Source organism: Lissotriton helveticus, chromosome 7 (assembly GCF_964261635.1).
Source record: "Lissotriton helveticus chromosome 7, aLisHel1.1, whole genome shotgun sequence".
Classification (NCBI taxonomy): Eukaryota; Metazoa; Chordata; class Amphibia; order Caudata; family Salamandridae; genus Lissotriton; species Lissotriton helveticus.
Window position 1 is genome coordinate 1,156,651,902 of NC_136068.1, and position 25,017 is coordinate 1,156,676,918.

Genomic DNA, 25,017 nt, shown 5'->3' on the forward strand with positions numbered 1-25,017 from the left:
ACCTCTGGCAGTGACCTCTCTTGGTTCTTCTGTTATCTCTCTTGCCATACATATCTCTTTGAAGTTTGTAAAATGAATAAACATATTAGTATTTGCCATGATATTCATCTTGTTGGGGCCCCTAGACTAATTGCTCCTACCGTCACCACAAGTGGGATTTTCCTTTTTTTTTTTATAAACAAAGCAAACATTTTATGGAAATGATACACTTCTTGATAAGATGCACCTCCTTGATAAAGGAATATCATTTTTTATTGGTACCTACTGTCCTCTTCTGTGACTGTTCCTCAATGTCTCAGGCTCTGCAGAGTGACAAAAGGTGTGGATTTCACTTCTTTCTGGTGTTGCTTTTTATTTTTGTTGCACATACAGATCTCCAACTAAGGTTTCCTTCTTTCTTAGGGAGAAAAACACAAAATTATTAAATGTTACTATTCTAGAGCAGGAAAGTGCTGGTAGGTGAAAAAGAATTTGTGTAAAATTGTCAGGATTCTTTTGTAACATAGCAATTATCCATATGTTTCCTCCAATAATCATTATGAAATGATTTAGACGACTCCCAAATACTTTTTAATTTCTGTGTATATTTGCTGCTTTAGATTTAGGTTTCGGGAATGGAAAAGAGGTATACTGGTGACATGGTGCACTAGTGATATAGGGCCCGATTCACAGAACTAACTTAAGACAAAATCCTAAACTTACTACTTTTGGTATTCACAGAATGCACTTACTACTTTTGGTATTCACAGAATGCACTTACTACTTTTGTTATTCACCGAATGGATTTACGACTACTAACTTTACGTCCGCACTCGGGCTGGGGATTCCGGCCTGGAGGCGGAGCTTCCAGCCCGGAGGTGGGGATTCTGACTGGTGGTGGAGATTTAGCCATGGCCCAAATCTCCACCTCTGGGCCAGAAGCTCCGCCTCCGAGCCGGAAGCTCCGCCTCTGGGCTGGAAGCTCCACCTCCAAGATGGAAGCTCCGCCTCCGGGTCAGACTCTCTCCGTAAATTAGTCGTAAATCCATTCTGTGAATACCAAAAGTAGTAAGTGCATTCTGTGAATACCAAAAGTAGTAAGTTTAGGATTTGGTCTTAAGTTACTTCTGTGAATCGGGCCCTCTGTCATCATATCTTTGATACATTTACTCAGTCCTCCCTTCTTTTAACCATGCTGTGATTTTTTATTTTTAGGTTAGAAAAGCCAGCACTGGATTAAGGTGTCACACATAACATTGGTGCGCTTGGCAGCCATGTTGATACCTAATATTCAATTTTCATGCAAGTGTAAAAAGACCGCAAAGAAAAAAGCTTCTCTGAGCCAGCCCTCCTCCTCCCAAATCAAGAAAGCAGGTTTCCTCTCGGCAACCACAGACATTTGTTTGTCAGCAAGGGGATTATGTGGCTAAACAATGTATGCTGGAGGCGTGTTTGCAGAACAAGCCTCTCATTTCGCCTGAGATTACATCCTTCTGTCATTTCTAAAAATGAATGTGGAGAGTGCGGCTTGGGCCCAGAAGCAACACGCAGACAGCATTTTAAAGAGGCAGTGTGCTATAATAACTTCGGTCTAGCAGCTAATGAAGACATCAGAAACACAAGTATGACCTTTTACTTTTCAACTATCTCATGTTTAAAAGGCCCAGAAGAGTAACATTTGAGAGAATGTGTGCAAATGTTGATGTTTAACCAAAACGTTATCCCCCTGGGGTGTGAGCAGTGCTCTCTAGTTTCCAAGCCCATGGGTGAGTAAGTCATACATATCAAGCTTTTTCTTTGGGTTTTGGAACTTGTGGTTCATTTACCCTATTATAAATACAGAGCTAAAAATCCAAACATGCAAAGTGGAAATCTGGACTAGTTGATAATTCAAGCACGGAGCTAAAAACCTTTTGAGCTTTTCGTAAAACACCTAAATGATTGAGACACTTGTGGCAGGCCTCTGCCATGCCAATTTAGAGTGGCCACTGTAGTCCAGGCCATCATTGACACTGGTTTCTGGTCCGAGGCTTATTAATTATAAATTGTTGAGCAAACTAATGGCATCATCACAGGGTGACTATATGAACGATTCCTATTCCTTATTCCACATTGTGGTCAGTGAGTGTTAGCAGTCCCTAATTAGAATGGCTGGGTGATCGGAGCAGCTGCTGCAGGGATTCGTATGTAAATTACATGCCATAGTTAAAGGTGGGTGGAATGTTTCATTCCACCCAAGGAATTGCTGAAATTTCACTCACTCCGTGTTACTCTTTAATGTAGCGTTCTGGCCAAATCCCACCAATCGCCACTTGGCAGAATATTTGTCCCACGAGGTTCCAGAAAATGGGAGCGAGATTTGACTTCTCCTAGTGCAAGGGAGGGTGCAGGTGGTCGCGGTCAGAGGTCTGTTTCTCTAGTAGATTTACTGCTGCTCTAGTACATTTTCTACTCAAGTGGCAGCAAAATCAACTCAAATGGCCTCCCGCTCTTGCGCAGCACATGATGCCATTTGCGCTGATTTGTCAGCACTGCTCGTGCTAACGGCGCTAAATTGCAGTGCAGGCTGCATATTTTCTGCCCATTGGCAGAACTCAGTGGAAACTTCAAGAGATTTAGATAACTCCATGGAATTCCATGGAGTGAATCTCCACGAGTTCTGTCCACCCCTAGTCATAGTTTTAGCTTTCATCCTTTCAAAGCCCAGAACGTTTTATACAATGAGGTGGCATCAGGAGCAAGATTAGAGAACAGAGTAGGAACACGTGGCACACTTTCAGGGCTCCAGCAGAGGTTAGTGTACTAGTGGACTCCGCTAGCAGCTTCACCATTCCATTATGTATGCTTGTGTCACCTCTCCCTTCACAACAGGAACCAACTCACATACACAATCTTTGAAACCAGCCTCCCAAAATCATTCCCTTGACATCTGCCCAGCAGTGTTAATTTTCCCAGGTCCATGCACGAGGTTCTGACCCAGTTCACGTGTTGTTTTTGTAATTTTGGCATTTGTAGTCTAGTTTATTCCATTATAAAACAGGACTACAAAGCTTAGAATTTTAAGAAAAAACCTGTACTGGATCAGCACATCACGTACTGGCCTGGGATACTTGGCAGTTATGTCGCATGCACTGAACACTGCATTATTCACTCAACACACTCTCTGAACAACGAAACTAGACTACAAAAAAAAGGCGCTCTATATGGGAAACATCCTTTACGACGCAACTTTTACCACGCAGTGCCTTTACAACGCAGGTTTTTCAACGCAAGTCATTACAACAAATTGCGCTGGGGGGCGCTCTCGGATAGGTAATAGTTTAATTTACTATCCAACACCTTCCCTACTATCCACGGGGACTGAAGTTGGAATAGTAAATTAAACTATTCACTATCCAGCACCCCCCAACGCAAGTCGTTGTAACGACTTGCGTTGAAAAACCTGCGTTGTAAAAGCATGCGTGGTAAAAGCATGCGTTGTAACAACGTACATCCCTCTATACATTTAAACACCTTGGTCAGGCACTGGATGCACTAGGCAAGGGAGTTTGATGGTTAGAGGAGGTGGGTAGGGGCAAGGAAGCACATGGAGTGAGGAGGTTCACAGATGAGATAGGAGATGGGGATTAAGAGTTTGCAGCAGGGGACATAGCATGAACGTTTACAGGTGAAGGGGGAAAGAAAATGAGGTGGTTCTACCTTACGTGAACCCTCCAGAAGTTGTTATTAATCAGCCCACCTGATATTGACAAACTCTCATGCTGCGATCATGTCCCTCTTCAATATTAACCTCTTCCCATTCATGTCCTAACCCAATAACATTGGTCCATTTTCTGACCTCCACCATTTGCTTTAAAGTCCACTATTGAACATTTTAAGCTTCACTGTATTATCGAACACTCTGCCTGCCTGCATGGGTTCCTAAAATGCCCTCTCCCTCGTCCCTGAAGGACGAGGGTCATTCTGCATCATTCACAGGTTCAAATTCATGTTTCTCCACTAACTTCTACTTTATATAAGACACCTTCCTGTATGAGTGCTTGTATCCACAAATTCTCACAACAACTTCTTTATGTTATTCTTATAGGCAAGTCTCCATTCGTCCCACAAACACACCAACATCTGACACAAAACTGACAATGTCAAACATTAGTTTCCCCAGAAGACTTGTGCAGTGTAGTGAAAGGAACCCACAGCAAAGCCTGATTAGGTTTGCAAATTAAAATGCAATAGACTGACACCTTCTATATTGTTTCCTTGGTAACGCAGTTGCATTGCCCAATTGACTATGCCTAATGCAAAGGCATAATTGATCACAACTTCCAAAGGGAATATTTCTGTAGTGGAGTTTGTCTAAAAAAGCAAATTGATTCTCTTGCAGTGGGAAACATCCTTTACGACGCAACTTTTACCACGCAGTGCCTTTACAACGCAGGTTTTTCAACATAAGTCATTACAACGAATTGCGCTGGGGGGCTCTCTAGGATAGGTAATAGTTTAATTTACTATCCAACACCTTCCCTACTATCCACGGGGACTGGAGTTGGAATAGTAAATTAAACTATTCACTATCCAGCACCCCCCAACGCAAGTCGTTGTAACGACTTGCGTTGAAAAACCTGCGTTGTAAAAGCATGCTTGGTAAAAGCATGCGTTGTAACAACGTACATCCTCTTGCAGTAGGTACTCCCAAAGTCTACATCTTCATCTATTTATCATAGCAGTTCAGGAAGGCAAGTAATATTGCATATCTTCTACCTTATCAATCTAATGAAGCTGACCTCTATTCTTTGCCATGGACCATCTGGTAATTTCAAAACTATCTCTGGACTAGCTAATGTTTTTATACGATTTGTCTGGCATGCAACATAAAACACATGCTTGACCAGGAACATTCACACACTGATATATTTTAAACCACCATAATCCATGTTAGTCTTTTCTTTGTGGTTGATACTCCTACATGTCCTACATAACCCAATGCAATTTACTCTACCAAAATTGGTTGCTTACATTGTCATTCCTCAATGTAAATGTTTTACTTACTTACAAACCTTAACCATGCTTCTAAACTCGGCCTTAATAACTTTCTCTATGAGTTGACTATAAAGAACTAATTTTCCCATCCACAAGCTGCACTTTATAGTACGTTAAATAGTACAACAATAGTACTACTCCAGTACAACAAAATACTGTTCACAAACCTAAGTGTGGAGGCCTCCGCTTCCAACTCTGAAATCTTTTCTTTATGGAGTTGTCTGCCTCAGTTGAGGAGGGCTTCAAATACTTTGCACATGGGCATCACACACGTAGGTACACTTTTTAATAGCAAATGTTTGAGGAACATTGGGAGTGGGAAGAGGGGTTTAGGGAAGAGCAAGGAGGGGTTTAGGGAAGGTCATGCAAACATAACCATAAACACCCACCCACAGAAAATGTCACACCTTGCTCACGGGTGAGGCTGTTTTTTCCAGGCAAACATTTAAAGTACGATAGATTACAACAACATAGAAGACAATACACTTCGTACATCAACATTAAGCCACAAACGGGTCGGCCATTTTAACACATGTTCTAACGCTGTACACACAACTGAAACTTTGTATGAGATCAAGTATCTAAGGAATTACGCCCTAATCAGGTACACAGTTCCTGCATGTATGATAAGTCATATAAACAATATGAAGCACAACACTAGGGGCGTGGCTTGAACGCCGATGGCGGAGGTCACCTAGACGCTCGGCTCCGTGATCGAGCCGTCTTTCATCCTGTTTTCCGGGCATCACGGGAGCCCCGACCCCCACAACGGCGACCGCCGTGGGTCCTACACTGGCGGGAGGCGCCGGGGGTTTGTAGCGAAGCCCCGCTTGCTGGGACCGAGCACCCGAGGAACGCACGGAGCGAAGCCCAAGATGGCGCCCGCTTTGTCTCTGCGATCCTGAGGCGGCCGATGGCCCCGGAGAGGCCGGCGCCCCCGACACAGCTGTTGCTCTCCTCTCACCCCTGGGGGGGGCGTTAATGAAAACTGACTGCCTGGAGACCGGGGACGCCCGAGACTGCGCCGGGTGAGGCCCCACGTGAACGCCGCCACTCTCCGCTGCAAAGCCGTGCGGAGGGTAAGAGAAAGGGGACGGAGGCCTGCATCGGGCGGCCCGGTTCGCCACGGCCATCCGCCGTATTGGATCCCGGCTTTGGCGGTGAGCAGTCCTGCAACTGCACCGCTGGGAAGGACTCGAGCCCCCCCCGAGCATGGGAGAGCGGAGTGAGCGGTGAAGCGGTGCTTGGGCTGGCTGCTGGACAACCGGCAGAGCCCCCGGCTGGTAGCGGGGGCGACGGTGCCTCAAGGACCCACCATCCCAGGCGGATCACTCATGCCTGGCGGTGACCCGTGCCCCCCCCTCCCCCGAGACGGGGATCGCTGACTCCCGCCCGGCCTGTGCACTGAGAGTGGAAGGGACGCCTGGAGTATCCGCGTCACGGGCGCCAGCGGGAGCCGCCATTAGGAGTTCTTGCCTGACCGGCCACCGACACTCCTCTTGGCCCTCTGAACTCATGACCGATGGTCTGGCCTCCTCGGACGCCTGCTCGCCGTTAATTAGTGGTTGACTGAGTAGCAACGCCATCTCCCACGACCATACCGCGTCGACAGGACACATCCCACTTGCCCTTACCCCGATTGAGGTCTCGCTGAGACCCCCCGCTGAGGGCCCTGACCGACATGGGGAAAACGAGAGGGGCTAAGGGGGTCGCCCAGACTGCCTCTGATGTGGAGACGCCTGATAACGGCGAATGCCTAAACCCGGAGGGACCAGGGAACCCGCACCTTCAACAGCAGCTCGACAAGTTCCTGGTGGCGATCACTGATACACGATCGGCCCTCCAATGGGACATTGCTCAAGTCGCGACGAGTCTGGGTCTGCTCAGGGCGGATCATGGTAAGCTCTAGGACAGAGTTAAGGAGGTGGAGAGCTCGGTGGGTCTCCTGGAGCCTTCTCAAAAATCTTTGGACGCTACAGTGAAGGACGCTCTGTCCCGCATAGAAGCTCTAGAGAGACGGGCGGAGGATGCAGAAGGGCGCAATAGGAGGAATAACATTCGGGTAGTGGGCCTACCGGAAAAAATCGAAGGTGAGGACATGGTGGCGTATCTGGAAGATTGGCTGAGGACGGTGGTGGCGCCAGAGGGGCTTTCCTCCTTCTATACCCTGGAACGGGCGCACAGAGTGCCGGCTAGACCGCCGCAGCAGGGCCGACCCCCACGTCCGGTGGTAGCGCGGATACTTCACTTTCGCGACAGGGACTTTCTTCTCAATGCCGCCAGACAGAAAGGACCATACCAGGTGGAAAACAGTCGGGTGAACATTTTTCCGGATTATACATACGAGTCACAACGGAGACAGACCTCCTTTCTGGCGATTAAAAGGGAACTGCGGAGTGAGAGCATCCAGTATTCCTTACTGTTTCCAGCACGGCTCCGTATCATCCTGGACGGTACAACCAAGTTCTTCGAAACCCCGGAGGACGCATGCAGTTGGCTTGAGTTGTACAGAGCTGGCAAGGATGGCTTTGGGGCCTCCTCCCAGTCCACTTCGGAGGGCAACCTACAGCGGAAGTCTAGGAGGATCCGACATCGCAGGGGCAGGACTGCTCGACCCTCGACGATGGAAGCAGAGGCGGAACGACGAGGAGCGCAGGAGATGGTCTCTACTATCTCTGGCTCCCAAGGTGGACACGTACCTGAACTTTCAGAGCCTGGTGAGAGTGGAGGTCACTCTGACACGGAGGGATCTGAATCTGATAGTGTGACGCTCCCAGTGATCACCCCAGAGACGGCGGAAGGCCTGCTTGATGGACAATGATGACTTCGGGTGAGCCGGCTCTGGTTGGGGGGGAGGAGGCGGGTGGAGAGGGAGGGGGTTTGTGGGGGGTACTGTTGAGCAACTGATTGTATGGTGAGTTGAGGTTGCACCCTTCTTTAGCCCTAGTAACCTAGGGCTCAATCTCAATTCGGTAGCATTGAAGTGCGGAGACCCCCTATCGACGTTCGGCCCCCACATTGCCCTTAAGGCACACCTGCGGTGACTACCGTCAGGCTAGTTCGGGGGAATTTTCTGTGGGCACAGTTTGGATGGGAACTAGATGGTACTGTTTGGAACCTGTTCTGGGGGGGAAAAGGGGGGTTCATGTTTTGGGATTGTTCTTTTGTTGTTGAGAGGGGAACTCGCCATCGGTATGGGATTGACTAGGTGCTTGCTTATGTTTGAGCAGAGTTGGGGAAGACTAGAGGAAATACTTTGGGACAATGGCTGATCTATCCACCCTGAAATGTATCACTTGGAATGTGCGGGGTCTGAACTCCATGTCCAGGTGACACAAAGTCCACGCTTACCTGGTACGCAGAGGCATACAGATTGCGCTACTACAGGAGACACACCTCACCAAGTCTGAGGGACTAGCATTACAGCGCAGATGGCGAGGGCAGGTGTACAACACCGCATACTCAGCTTATGCTAGAGGCGCGCTGATCTGGGTGAGGGCTGGGGTTCCATTGCAGGTTAATAGATACACTGTGGACCCGGAGGGGAGGTACGTGGCACTCGCTGGTAAGCTGGGGGGAAGGGATCTGAACATCTGCTGCATTTACACGCCTAACACGGACCAACTCGCCTTTCTGGCCGCTCAGTCGGGTTCCCTGGCCCTTTACTTGTCGGGACCCCTCTTGTTAGGGGGGGATTTTAACTCAGTAGAGGACGTTAACCTTGATAGGTCTCACCCTCCCCTCCTGGACTCCCCAACCCATCGGGTGGCCAGGGGTAGGATGGATTGGCAGACTCAATGGGGACTAACGGATAGTTGGCGGGCCCAGCACCCCCGCACCCGAGACTACTCCCATTTCTCCGGCATGCACGAGTTGCATGTACGGTTGGATGGCTTGCTGGGGTCGAAGGACCTGGTTTCCTCAGCCGTGAGGTCTGAGTATCTGGCGAGGACCATCTCCGACCACAACCCACTATTGGCTGATTTTCGGTGGCTTCCGGGCACCCCTTGTGTGCCGACCTGGAGACTGCGCCCCGAGTTACTGGAAGATCTGGTGTTCCGGAGTGACCTGGAGAACAGGATCATTGGGTACTTTGAGACTAACGAGGGCACGACTGAGGAGAGGGCCACAAAATGGGATGCCTTTAAAGTGGTGGTTAGGGCCCCGGCCGCCCGGAGCTCCAACAACAGACCTTGGCGGCGAGAGAGGCGGTGGCTGTGGAAGTTGAGCGGCTGCGAAGCTATGATCACAAGGCTTACCTGACTAGGTCACTTGCCGAGGGTGACAAGTCGGGGGCGCTTCTGGCTTGGCTCGCCAACCCAACGAGACGTACCTCACCCACGGTGGCCATGCGTACTGCAGAGGGTGTGGAGGTTTATACCCAACCCGAGATCCTTGGCTGCTTTCGGCGTTATTATGAGGTACTATACCACAGTAGGCTACCGCTAGACACTAACCCTATTGAAGCCTTCCTACACGACTTGCCGATCCCCGCCCTGGAATCCCCACAGGCGAAGGACTTGGGGAGGGATGTGGAGATAGGGGAGATCCGTAGCACCATAAAAAAGATGGTGTGAAATAAGACGCCAGGCCTAGACGGACTCCCGGTGGAGTTTTACTCCACCTACGCAGACCTCCTGGCTCCACGGCTCTTGGTGGTTTACAGAGGCCCTAGTGGTACCTTTGCTCAAGCCCGGTAAAGAGAGCGGTGACCCCGCATCCTACAGGCCGCTCTCGATGCTTATAAGATCTTGAGCAGCATTCTAGCCTCACGTTTGCTGGATCACATGGGCTCCTTGGTGCATGACGACCAGGCGGGTTTTATTCCCAAGCGTAATACTACGATGAATATTCGCCGTTTGTTTCGCCTGCTGGAAGGGGACCACGCTGAGGCTCCTAGTCCCATGATCCTCTCGATTGACCTAGAGAAGGCCTTTGACAGCTTAGAGTGGGCCTACCTCCGCAGAGTACTTGAGCGCTTTGGCCTGGGAGAGGGGTTCCTGCGATGGACTACAGTGATATATGCCTCGGCGGTGGCTAGAGTTCGATCGGGTCCGCTGATTTCCCAACGTTACCCAGTGGAACGGGACACGAGGCAGGGATGCTCGCTGTCCCCGCTGCTATTCGCCCTTGCGGTGGAACCTTTGGCGATATCGATCCGCACGGGGCCCATTACAGGGGGTTGCTGACCTTGTCGGGGCACCACTACATTTCCCTATATGCAGACGACCTACTGCTTTTCCTTGAGGACGCTGGTACAGCCTTGGCCGGGGCTGATGCAGTGCTCACGGTTTTTGGTGAGATATCAGGCCTCAGGGTAAATTGGGCGAAAACTTGCCTGTTCCCGGTCCGCAGGGATGAACCCCAGCCGGACACTCCCAGGGCGATCAGATGGGAACCTAGCTGCTTTAAATATCTGGGGGTGCATGTTTATCATCGCCCTGCTGACACCCTTGAGGGCAACATCTCCAGGTGCATCCGGGCGTTGAAGGGTAGCATGTCCTTTTGGGCTACCCTACCGCTTTCGGTAATGGGACGGATTGCACTGCTGAAGATGGTGGCGCTCCCTCGGCTTTTATACTACTTCAGGACACTCCCGGTCTGGATCCCACCGTCTAGCTTTCGGTACCTGGATTCCTTGATCGTGGCATTCCTTTGGGGTTCGGGCCGTCGCAGAGTGGCACTCAGAACCCTGATGAGACCGAAAGTGGAGGATGGGTTGGCCGTACCCGACTTTGAAACGTACTACTTGGCTGCCCAACTGCAGACTTACACTCAGGAGGTGGCGCAGGAGTTTCGTGGCCCGGAGGAGACACGGGGATGTGGCATACCCAGGCATGTTTTGTCCTATATTGCGCTGCAACAACGACTAGTTTTGAGGGACCTCACTCAAGAAGAACGTACCTTACGGTCGTGCAGGAACCGAGTACACCGCAGGCTGGGGGTGTCACGTCCTTATGCCCCGGAGATCCCGCTGGGGATGCTCACTGCCCTACCGCATGGCGGCGACTGGTCGCGGCTGCAAGTTTGGGAGGACGCGGGCATACAGCTCATGGGCGACCTTTATGAGGACGGGGTGATGCTGCCTTTTCAGGCACTTTTAGACCGTTTTGACATCCCCCGGGGTGATTTTTTGCTTCACGCGGCGATCACAAGGGCGCTCCAAGCACACTGGAAGACTGGTCCTGAGGAACCACAGTTGTCAGCGGCATGTCAGTACGTCATGATGACAGCGGGAACGGTCAAAGCGGTAACATGCTTGTATTCCAGGATGACCAACGAGAGACTATCCCCCCTAGATGTGCTCAAGACCCGATGGGAAGCAGACATTGGGAAGGACATCCCGGAGACCACATGGGCCCAGCTGATACGCCGAGCCTGGAAGGGCACGCGTAATGCTCGGTTCCAACTGGTCCACTTCTATATATTACATCGGGCCTATTTAACCCCGGAGAAAATACAGAAATATTTCGCCTCGGACACGGCAGCCTGCCCTAGATGCCGGGCGCTCGGAGCTGACCTCATTCACATGTTATGGTCCTGCTCCGCGCTGACCTCCTACTGGATGTTCGTAGGAGACACACTGACCGGGGTAACAGGAAGGTCCCTGCAATTTGACACTGCGGTGGGGATTCTACACTGGTTCCTGCATACCCCCAAAAATAAAATTTCTAGTAAGTTCATTGACTTGGGGTTGCTCCTGGCTAAGCGGGAAATAACCAGACATTGGAAGGCGCGGGTTGGTCCAACAGGCACTAAATGGCGCAATGAACTTCTTAAATGGGCGGGGAGCGAGAGCACCTTGCGATATCAGCTGGCGAGGCGGCGCCAGGACGAGCGAGCACTAGAAGCGGCACAAGGTTGGGAGACGTTGGTGCAGGCCCTGCGCGACCACGATATACACACTGACTCTGATAGCGATGATGGAGATCTGCCTATGCCCCCGTAGAGTCATGCAGGCGGGGTACTCTCATTGGAAAGAACATTGTCTCTTACCACACGCTCTCTGATCATGTACTAGATTACCGATGGCGGGGTGGGAGGTTGGTGGTGGATAGAGGGAGAGGGAGCGTCATCAGATTCCGTTAAGCACTGGAGATTTATGACACAGAAGACTGGGAACTCAATCCTCTGGGGGGGTCTGCTTGTTTGGGAGGGGATGGGAGTTTATTTAGATTGTTTATAAAAGCAGAAGAGATTTACTTGTTTTCACCTGTTCAACATTAACAGAGTGCTGAGCCATTACATAATGCTTCGACGAACATGCCGCTCGACCTCCGGGTTGTGGGCTGAATGGCCGTGTATGGATGTTGTTATATTGTCGGTGCATTTGTTATGGAACACCGTACAGGTGCCCAATTTGTAACGGTAATTGATTCCTGCAATAAAAATATATTTACCAAAAAAAAAATGAAGCACAACACTATGCCAAAGATATGTACATTGTTATCAACATCGTAATGCCAGTTTGAGCACATTGAACTGTTAAAAAATGTGTAAGCAAATATAAAGAACTGTAACAGTCTGTAAATTAATGAGCAAGTCAATGTCAACACAGACAAATTAAATCTGTCATCCAGATGGATATAATGGTGACAAGATTACAAACACGCAATATTGCCAATCTAGGCCTAGTCAACAAATCTCATGAGTATCAATGAGCTCTTAACCCTCCATATAAATCCTAGGTTCCAAGTGGTGGCTGAACATATAGCAGTTTATAAATATATACAATACTATCAGTAATAGGAGGTCATCCTTTTCTGAATGAAACACGTACAGTCTAGCCTCAGTGGGCAAATACTGAATACCTTACATTTTGATAATCCTTTGCCAATTAGAAGTACGAAATTCTGCAATGATAATAATTCACCAGTGCCGAATACAGAGTGAGTGATATTCTTTCAGCTGTCTATGACACCTGCCCCAGTGATGATCAATCAAACCTGCAACTATTTGCCTACATAATACACATGTAGCCTCAGGCACAAAGAAGAAAATAGGCAAAAATACATTTAGAAATAGAAGAATTCAATGTATACTGTGCCTTAAGAAGAAAAGAAGAAATTTTTGAAATACCTGTTATCACACCATCTGTCAATATGTCTTCAGCCTCCAGAGAAAGGAGGGGAAAGTAGTGTCCAGACCATGGTTGCTCTTGCTGTACTCTCTTAGGCATACGGCTCGCTGGTTTTTGAAAGATGAAATGCCAAGTGTGTATATAAAAATAAACAAAGAAAACAAACCCATAAAATCACTATACATGATGTATATCCTATAACACATCATCAGAGACAGCTAGAGTTAAAAAGAGGAAAGTTAGTACAAATCTAAAGGCAAGATCTTAACACGTCTCTTAGCACTTTAGGATAGAAACTGGTGACTACCTAACCCATTACGACAGGGATCATTCCCCTAAATGTATATACATCTCCTCATCAGAATTCAAACCCAAAGGGAAATTAGTATCTAATTCCAGTATGTACCTTGATTCAAGTTTATGCAGCTAGCGTATTCTATCACCACCCCTGTTAGATTTGGGTATTCCATAAATGGAATAGAAATGAAGCAAATTTCTATTGCTATCATGTTTTTCTTCAAAACGTTGTGCTACAGGGTATTATTTATCTTTATTTTGTATGGCTTTCATGTTCCAACACCCTTTTCTTTACTGGAAACACAGTACTCCCCACATATGATTTCTCACAATGGCACATCAATACGTACACACAGAAATCAGACAGACACAACATGTGTTTATCTATTGCCCGATATATTTTGGTTATTGGGGAGAAGACTCTTTTCACATTGGAAGTATACTTACATGCCTTACAAATAGTACATGTATAAAATCCCTTCACTGTGCTCTGATTAAGATTATAGTTATCAGTCACCTCGTTTCTATAAATGTTTGACACTTTCAGAAATGTTCTTCATAAAAGTGATCCTAGGATGATTTTCAACTACATCATCCAAAGTGTTTTCTGTTTTCAGAATATCCCAATGTTTGCTCAAACTTTTCCTCACTCCCTGTGCTTTGTCATTGTACGTAACAATAAATCTCATAGTAGGTGTATAATCAGACAAAGGCCTAGCTTTAGGAGCCAGCACCACCTATCTGCTGACACCATGTGCTTTCACCAAAGCACTCCTGAGGACAGATTCCTCATATCCTCTTTCTTTAAAATGCTAGTCATCACCTTGGACTCTTCTTAAAAATCGAAATTCAGAGCTACAGTTGCTACGAGCCAGTAGAAACTCCCAGTACGGGATACTATTTATGACATTTCTTGGGTGGCTACTATGGGCATGTAAAAGAATATTACCTGAGGTGATTTTCCGATTTATGTTATGGTGAGTTCTCAGCACAAATTGAAGCACACATTTTGTGGCCAAACAGAATATTTATTTACTCTTTCAAAGTGGAAGGTCTGTGAAGGTTCTCTCATTTCTTAACTCAAGATATGACAGCACATCCTTCAACCCATGTCCATTTGCAACCAAAGCGACCATGGACTGATGTCCCAAAACTGTAAAGTCCGGGTACTAGTAAGACAGTTTTCATTAATACCCTTACACTTTACTGAAATGCATCATCTTCTTTCAGCAATGCACGTAGAGTCTAACCTTGACAGAACATTTTTTTCAGGGAGTATTGAATAAAATTCACAAATTCTCTTGTTGTGAAGTGGAAGAGAATAAATGATGGCGTTTACCAGATATGGCCTGGGTTTTCGACCTTCCACTGGGAATACATGGCCAAGATATTTAAGTTTCTCTGTTGAATATTGCATTTGACCAGTTTTGAAAATTTCTTTGAACACACCGCTCAAAATCATGTGGTGTTCCTGACTGGTTTCTTCATGGCTGACAGTGTTATCTTTGAAGATTTGTACAGTATACTTGCCCCTGAAGAATAAATGCACTAGTCTTTTGAACACAACACAGAGGTATCAGAAAAATTCCAAAAGGCATAATCTGGATAGAGGACCCCTTTCAGAGTAACATGCTCAGTGAGACCAAGTGATTCCACATGAAGGTTTACATGATTAATGGCTCTCACTACATTAGGGTAAACAAGATACATGGCCTACCTAAACTCACCATCTCCTATAAAATTGAAGGGATGACAGTCATCCCATACATTGCTTTCAAATGTTCAAATCAATGCAATTCTTAGATCTCCATGATGAGAACTCCACAGTCTTAATAATACCCTGATTATACACCACTTCCCATCAAGTGCACATTCCTCATTTTGTGCACAGCATGTAGGTTAGTCTTCTTTGATTCGTTTTTACAGTATAATTCTATGTATTCTTTCAATTTGCCACTGAATATTTCCTTGTAATCCAGCGAAATACTATTTACACATTCCTTATTAACATATATCACATATATTTCTTCACGAGCTACCAAGTTCTTGCAGAAATATCTATTGCTGTTGTGTTTTCTTTTCTTCTTTTGTCTTCCCTGGCGCCGGGGAACCCACTGCGGGTAGCTGTTGCGCATTACAAGTTCAAATAAATAAATACATAAATATCTCTATTCTTCCCTGAACAAAATATATTAATACTCCTGTTGGCTAGACATATTTTGCTAATTGTGCATTTGTTTTTGTACTATCTCAGGTTGCTACCTCCAAGCACGCACACCCTTAGACCATTACATGCCCAAGCCTAAAGTCAAGTCTTTGTAACACTTTTTTAATTTTTAAACATTGTTTATTAATCATTAAAACTTGGTTATTGTTTCGCTGCACATTTGTTTCCCACATTGTTCTCAGTAGTGTAAACTTTGTTCATTACCTGAGCTAAAAAATAACCAGAAACATGTCACTGTTTACCACAGCTCTGGCACTCCATAATCTTGGAGGTTATCATCTGGGCTGTGTAATGTGTGCTCTATCCACATCTGTAGCACATGGAGCCTGTCCAGCTCTGTTCCTTGCCACCATCTTGATTACGTCACACGTTATGCTTTAACGCCATCTTGACTGCATCCCACTCTATGGTTTACTAGCACCTTGATTATGTCCCACTTTGTGCTTTATCATCATCTTTATTATGTCCCACGTTTATGTCACCATTTTGACTGGCTCTTGGGGGCTTATCATTTAACCATTTTGCAAACCTTGTCCCCCTCACTCGCACCCAGTTCATTCTTCTTTGAGAATTTTAATCTCGCTGTGAATCTGTGAAAACTTTTCATCCCATCAATTGACCTTTTCAAAGATGGACTGTGTACCAACAAAGTCTTTCCAGGGTCACACTACTCAGACAGTCTCCTGTTCCCCTGATCCAGAATGGTTCATTAGTATCCGTTAATTGACAAATATTCTCCAACATTAATGACATTGGGGATGATTTAGAGTCTGGCCCACATGGTACTTTCTGTCTCGAGAACTAAACGTCCGCCGCCTCAATGTCCGCCGCCTCATATAGAGATGGGTGGACTGTAAGTATTCTGTTGACAGAACCCCCGCTGACTCCATCGACAGAATACTTCCTTCGACAGCCAGATGGAGTATGAGCCCTCAGAGGAAGGAATTTACACCGTGTGCCCTTTTTAAGGTGGACGTTGTGAAGGTTTTTTTCCCCCTTTAACTCTCACCAAGAAAACAACCTAGTTATAAGGGACACGAACAAGGTCAACATGACCCCTCACACCCAGGAAGAAAACTCACAGGGTGTGAGGGGTCAATATTTGTGTTCTTTTCCAAAAGCAAACTTCCACATTGGGAGCTTGTTTTTGAAAAACAAAAAATTTTCGAAAAGTTTGGCGACCGTCTGTCATGGTGGACGGTGCCATCTGCCAGACATTTCCTACATTGATAGAAACACCTAAGCTGCTGTGCTAGCGGTTCCTGTCAATGAACAGACTTGTCTGCAGGACCGAAGTACAGCTCAGAATTTGGTGGAAGGAATGTCCGTCAGGGCGACGAAGTGAAGCAATATGTCGCCCATGACGGACATTATTCCATCCACCAAACTCTAAATAAGTCCTTTGGCCTTTTTTTTGTCTCTAGCCAAAATTGTAACAAAGCAATATAACGACAGAAGGAACAGGATTTATGAGAGAGGTAGAAAGGCCTACAGCAGCTTCAATGCTCCAGTAAAGGATAGCCTGAACCATGAGCACCCTCCAGCATTCCACAGCACACGCTCCTTTCAATTCACTCTCATGCACACGGTGTTTATCCAGCATGCACAAATAACGGTTTAGCCTCCTACCAGACCACACAAAGCCCTTTGGGCCACGGCAGTGTTATAAAGCGCTACACAGATGGCTAACATACAATACAGGGCAATGCATATAACCCCCTAGATAATAAACAACTGCTAAAATCCAGATACTAATAATACCATCTTTTGCTATGAGTTAGTGGTGTCCTTTTTAAGTAGTTAATATGGTTACCAAGAAATGCGTTTATTGCAACATAAACACTATTGCCAACATTTAAAAGTGCACTGCATGCACATGTAGTAATAATCGTGTTTATTTATATTGACAACGAAAGGCAGACATGTGCATAGCTTCTAAGAGCTTGCAGACAAAAGAGTTCAAAACAGATTACATAGAGGTGAATGAATAGTAAATCCGGGAAGACATCAGTAACAAAAAGGTGTAACTTGATGAGATACTATTTCTGCAATCAAAAATACAGAGAGCATTCAGCTAACAAGTGCATTTAAGTACGCATCCCTTAGTTGGGTCTCACACACAATGTCCCTTCTTTTTACTGTAGACCATTGTTAGCTGACATCGTTCATTGTGACTGCTACACAAAGCCTTTCTTGAAGAAACACTAGTTTAATCCTTTTTTGGGGGCTGTAAGCAAGGTTACTTCATGTCTTGGTCTGCACATTAGGCCCTCTATGGATTAGTCCATTCCAACATACAACATGTTCTGGCTACTGTGAGACAGAGCCATGCTGGCCTTCACAGGGACTAGAGAAACTGAAAGGCTGGTGAAGATACGAGAGAGCCAGGCAGTGTCTATAATGTAATTTGGACTTTCCTAGGCTGGCTGTACTTCCTGTTGCATTGGTCCATCTGGCAATCTGCTCTGTCAGCCCACCTGCCTTTAGTCATGGCACAGAAAGCCACCATCACCAGGCATGGGTATGCTTGGACCCCACGGGGAAGAGTTACCTTCCCGATATCGATACTTCTGGCCCATAGTGTTTGGCCTTCCAGAGTTCCGTTGTACATAGCCCCTGTTGCCACTTAGAGCACAATGTCTGCTTGGTACATCTCTTACAGGTCTGTCTGTTGTGAATTGCAATGAAGCCCTATTCTTTGTGCCTTCCTGAAAGGCTTTGCTGTTTGCAGAGATAAGGTATGCACCCAGCCTACCAGCCCTGGTTCATTCCAGCTACGCCGCCCTCGCCGGATCTATATCAAGGTATCCATTGCTTCGAGCTACCCTTGGCACAATAACGGCACTGTCCCCGCAGATGGGCAAGGGGGGCCAGTTTTGTGAGGGGGTTCTTTCCATTCTAATATTCCTGCACTGTGCTCTCTTTCAGTCGCGAAGATAGGTTTGCAGCATATTGTAAGCCAGAAACTGCAGGGTGTACTTTTGTTTGGTACGAGGTGATGAGAACCCTCATTATGGTGCCATCACAGAGGCCAGGTGTGTTTGGTGCTGGATTAAGGGTGTCTGAGTTGGAATCAAGTTTATATTCTTGGTATTCGGTACTCCGACCTCAATAGAGCTGGCCTCGGGCTTCTGAGCAAAACTTTGGGCCCCAGCTCTTATTATTTTAAAAATGAAGCACTGGTTAGGGGTTACAACCCTCAGCACAGATGAGCTTCAGTCCGTCCATATGAATGAAATGCAGTTCCTGCGCAGTGGAGTTATATCCCCACAGTATTGAGGGTTTACGCCAGCAGCCCCTGTCCCCTATACGGAGAAAGTGCAGCTCCTCAGTTAGTAGGAGTTACAATTCCTCAGCAGAGCATTGGGATTTAGCAACCATAGGTGCAGCAGGTGCAGTAGCACCGAGGCCCAGTGAACCCTGATAATTGCTGTATTTACTACTCAATCAGCAGTAAAAAGGGCCAATTTGTATTGAGTGCACCAGGACCCGTGTCGTCCATGCAACGGGACTGGTAGAGCAAAGGAGTTGCTGCTTTCCTGCGACCTAATAAACAGCCTGATATTGACTGGAAGACTGGAGACAGCAGTGCCTTGGAGAGATATTTCGCAAAAAGGTAAATAATGGATTTGGCAAGGTTTTAGACAAGCACACAGTCTGTTTTTGCTCGTGCACACACCGCCCTTCATCTGGAGTGAGGTGACCCAGGTCACGCAGCCCGCCCAAGGCTGCTGGCACCAAGAATATGCCTGCAGGCTGCCTGTGCCACGTGGCAACGACGCAGGTGCCTCGACAGTCCACTTCCAGCTGAAATCACCCGAGACGTGGGACAGAGTGATCTCCCACGACCGCACAGCGTGTCAAAGTGGGGAATGTGCAACTCAGACTGCAGAATCAGCAAACAAACCCTCGCATGTTGCCTCAGCAAGAACGAGTAGCGCGTGTTGGTGCACACGTGCACCTTCCTTTACACAGGGCCATTGGAATTATGCAGAAGAGGAAGGCCAAAGTACGCGGCAGTGTACACTAAATTATGTGGCAAGAAAATGCCAATTTAGTGGCATAATGGGGCACATTTTATGATAGTACTTCTTAGTTATTTCGCACATGTTGACACTGCTCAGGCAAAGGATTCGCCTGATTAGTACCAGTTTAATACCAAATACAGAAATATGCATATAAAATGTGATGAGTCAACCTTTGCCAAGGATTCTCTGCTGCCTGCGACACTGCAAGTCACTGCATCTCAATTAACTTTTGATCCATTTGAGCGAGAAGCAAAATTATTTTTATTTTTTTTCAAACCTGCAGATTATGCAGCAGAAAATGGATTATATGGGAAGTGCTGCAAATCCATAATTATGTGGAAAACGCCACAGCGACTGAATCGCATAGTTCCAGTAGCCCTGTTAACACAGACCTACCCTTACTAACAGTGGCCCTCAAGACGCAGCCAGTGTGCCCAAGGCAGAGGTTGTGCCGAGTCAGAATGCCACAGTGGAGCCTTAGGTCTCCTAAAAGACATAAAGGCTAATAGGCTGTACCAAGTAAAACCATGCCCAGTTGTGCTCATGGACCATCTGAAGGGAGAGCAGCTGATTCAAGACATACACCATTCTTACCCAGCATGCAACTGTGGTCTGTACAAATAGGGAAACATGAACTGATTCACAATGCAGATCTAGGCTCTCATAGTCATAGATATGTGGATCCAAATATGCATTTACACTGGGCTCAGAAAGTTGCTTTCTACTTCAGACACCCCCTGCTCTACTAGGGCTTCCGTAAGATGCTATATCTCAAGTAGATCGAGTGCTGGGTGGCTGAATGCCGCACTACTCAATATTTGAGGAAAGCCTAACCTGTCCTACATGGCGGGTAGATGGTAACTTCTAGCCTATGTGAAGGCCTTCCCTGCTTGTAAGTGAGTAGGCTATACATTCTCCCTTCCATAGGAAGCGAGATTCCCCTGAATGTTAACCATTTCATGACTTGTGTAAGACAATTTATACTGGTAAAAAATGCTCTTGAGCGATCCTTGCCGAGAATTTTTGCTCTAGGTTTGGCCACATTAGGCCTGTTTCTACCTTCTCTCAACTTGCCTTTGAATTTCATTCCATCAGGCTTTCACGCTGTGTTTCATTTCGCAAATCGGTTCTGCTCTGAAGGGCTCTTCAACCCCTCAGTATAAACTCTGGTCAATATATATTTTTCTATATTTTCAATTTCTTTTGGCAATCCCACAGCTGGTGATAGGTGTCAGTTGCCAGAGCTTCCATTCCATTTGATCCCAGTGACTTTATTTCATACGTCTGAGATTTTTATGAAATCTTCACTGGTGAACCCAACCAAGTCCAACTTCTAGTGATATCAGGGCTGGCATGTTGGCTGTACCATAGTTAGCTGGTTGATAGAGGAATCTTTGGGCTGGAGGGCAGGAATGACCAAGCCTATTATGACTAGCACTTTTATAGATTCAGATGAGTACCTGTCTTGACGGTGAAAACACTTATAAATAGCTGGAGACAGAAGTACACCCCTGTGTGTAATCATGGGTGTTGAAACCACATGCATTATGTGGGATAATCATGTCAGCAGGGGATCAAGCTGTTGCAACAGGTACAGTTATTGCATCAAGTCCATATACCACATGTAGGCAGTCGCAGCAGACAGTGACTCAGCAACAGGCAATCAGGATATGTGCTAAGCCAACAGTTACCTTTGTTAATTGTAACACTTGTATATGAGGCGGGGGTCTCCTTGAGGACCATCGCAAGCAGGAAAAGAACAATCGCGCAACAAAACAGCCCCAGCTGGAGCCCGACAGCGCGTGCGGAGACGAGCGCCTTGACGGAGCCACCAGCTGGGACGGCGGAAACTGCAAACAAAGGACAGGAACAGGACAATAGTCCAAAGCGGGGGCCCACCGAGGTCCCTGCACCCAGCGGTGAGTGAGGAGGATAAGGGGGCATTATTTAATTAAATTTGGCAAATGGAATCAGTCGGGAGCCTAAGCTACGCCCTGCCTGACCTTAAAATGGCGCCCAAAATCGGACACAATCAGCAACAATAACTCGGCGACATAAATAACTGAACAGTCCAAAGCTGAGCTGAGGCATCCATTAAATATCAAAATAATATTTAAAGCAAGATCACATCTAGGCTGGGGAATACCGGCTCCTTTGTGCTATAACCAATGAAAAATACATACATAAAGCGACTCTAATATTTGAACATTTCAGATTAATCTGAGGTGACAATTAAAGTAAAATCTCGAAATTAAGATTAAAGCAAGGTCACCTCTAGATCGGGAATACCAGCTACTCCTTGCAATAACTAAGGAAGAACAGCAACCGGACAGAGAAGAAGGAACACATCGATGTAATGGAAAGGGAGAAAGGCTTCTATGCTCACACAAGAACCAGCCAGACAGCGGCCATCTTGCACTATCAGGGTGCTATATTACACAACACAACTGAAAATTCAACTAAGATGATAGCAAGAGAACTATGAGTTCTCTAACCATGACCATTCGGAATTATAACTGACAAATAGCCAAAAGACAAAAAGGATACCAGGAGAAAACTATATTGATAATCTGTATATAACAAACATTTCCATAAAGTAAAACTAAATACAGAAAGTAAGCACGAAAGAGGAACTAAAGCATCATCGGCAGCACTATTATATGAAACAAGCAGAGGTAAGAGTCACGTGAAGACTTGCTACCTGTTACCTTGAAGCAAACTGAGGAAAGAGTCACCTGAAGACGTGTTACACAGTGCTAGTATGAGCGGGCGACACCGAGAGACGGTAGGCTCGATAGCGCAGACTATAAAATACCCACCCAACCTATCCAAGAATGCAGCTAAAAAGTTTAAACACGACACCCTAAGAAAAAACCAAGACATACTGTTTACAGACCTATATTTCAATATAACCAATGGCGCTTCAATGAATGACCTCATATTCCACACGAACAAAACAACAAAATGGCGAGACACCTTCGCAAGGACACTTGCCATAAAAACGACCACAAACATCCCTCATGGCATAAAAATGATGACCTCACCATCATATAGATGCAGAGCAGAACTAAGTATTACCATCTATAAATCGGGTATAGTGCTGATACAAGCAGCAAACAGAGAACTGGAGAAATTTGCCAAGATATTCCAAACAATGAAAGACTCTCTAGAAGACCCAAGACTCCATCTACACCAGATCCCTCCAGGAGACACTCCTGCAGCTAATGATAGCATCAGTGGAGTCATTACATATAGGGGACACCGTGCCCAAAGCTCGGTACGAGAAGATAGACCTGAGATAGCAAGGCATAAGTCAGAGATCACAACAGTAAGAACGGAGAGCTTTTTCATTCAAACAAACAATGAACAGAACCGGCCCCAAAGAGAAGTGTCGTCCTCGCCTAGGAATCAAGAAGCCTCCCTGGTAGAGCATACAACGATCGCGAGAATAAGATCCCATGACAACCAAGAAGTAGACGATGTGGAAGCCAACAGCCCCCCCTCACCTCCCGTGTGCATAACAACAACTCCATGCAGACATTCTCCCACAAACGCACCCATGACTACACTTAATGGAGCGAGCAAGGATGACACTCCCAGCAGTAATGGAAGGAACGATCAAACATGGGCTTCAAATGAAAGGGACACAGAACTACGAACCGAGCCAATAAAGAGAAGAGCAAAGTACAAACCCCGGAACAATAGATCTGCCCACCCTAAGAAGTCACATCAGAACAGGAAAGATTTTAAAATGCTCCAGAAATTTGTAAACAAGATGGCACAAATCACTTTAAATACCTCACAAGCAATGGTCAAAATCGAGGAGATGATGACGAGCATTCACTCCAAGGTCACGCACATCCAAAACGCGATACAACGTTCACAAAGAAAGAGTAACGAAACGATCTGGCATTTGAATCAAAATGACAACAGACCGAATAGGGCAAAACCTTTATCAAAGGAGGAAACTCTGGCCTTGACCCGATCGTATGAAACACCGGAACACGAGAGAGAAGAAAGAATCGAAACAGTACCACTCGACTCAAACAGAACATCGAGAAAGAATGATAGAACAGCTAATCCATACAATCTTCAACAGGTACAGCTAACAGCCACAGAGAACATGAATGTAAACCTCAGCAACAAAGAAAAACCATTGACATGTCTTCTGCTCAACTGTCGGTCGGCATCGAAACATGCATCAGATATAGCTGACCTCATCATCAACAAGGACATTGATGTAGCAGTTCTTACTGAAACTTGGCTGACGGAATCCTCATCACCTATCTTGGATCTCCTAGTACCTCCCCAGTACAACATTTTGAGACTCGATAGACCTATAAAGTCAGGAGGAGGCATAGCCTGCATTCACAGATCCGAGATCGAGGTCAAACAAACCCAAGCCGAACCCCTAGAATCAAGTGAATACCTAGGTCTCAACTTCAGAACAGCTACCAAACAAAGTTTCAACCTCCACTCGTTTTACCATCCACCAGGAGACAGCGAAAAGTTTACAGAGGAGCTAATGGAGATCATAACGACTAACTCTAATGACGGCGCAAAGAATATATTTCTGGGCGACTTTAACCTACATTGGGAGGACCATAACGACAAACTGGTCAAATCGCTGAAGGATTTCCTCGCCGAACTGAACCTTACTCAACTATGCACACAACCCACACACTCGAAAGGAGCGACACTAGACTGGATTATTGCGCGAAACAACGATGCAGCAATACAATCTATAACACCATGTGATTGGTCGGATCATCAGACCATTATATTCACGTTACCTATAATGGAAAAAGGCACAACAAGACAACCCCTCAGGACCAAAAAATGGGCAAGAGACACAAGAGATGCAAACGTAGAGCTTTTAGTGGATAGTTGTGAAAGAGACCTAAAAACTCATTACAACTTGCAGAACGTAAACGAATTGACCGAACACTATTTAACAACGGTCGAAACTATCGTAAATAACACCATGCCATTAAAACTGAAAAACTTCTCGGAAAAGACTAAAAATCCATGGTTTAATGAATCACTAAATGAAGAAAGACGTAAATTGAGAATGGCCGAAAGAAAATGGAGACAACACCCATCATCCCCAGAGCTGAAAGCACTCAGAGAAATCAGAGGCCATTATAATAAAATGATCATCAAATCAAAACAGGAATTCATACGGTCAGAACTGGAGAGTGCTAAAAACAGACCACGAAAACTCTTTGAAATCCTAAAGCAACAATCAAACAAATTAGCCAAATCTGCCCATGAGGACTCAAAAACACCCCTAAATTGCGGAGAATTTGCTACATTTTTCACTGAGAAGGCGAAATCGCTTGAAGCTGAGCTCAAAGACGCTGTGGCAA

General features: G+C 46.2%; 1 protein-coding gene across 1 annotated transcript in view; it reads left to right on the top strand.

Moving 5' to 3' along the window:
- The window catches only part of FAM20A (FAM20A golgi associated secretory pathway pseudokinase), a 373,784-nt gene that overhangs the window by 156,772 nt on the left and 191,995 nt on the right, over positions 1-25,017 (top strand). The gene's annotated exons all lie outside the window — the stretch shown is intronic.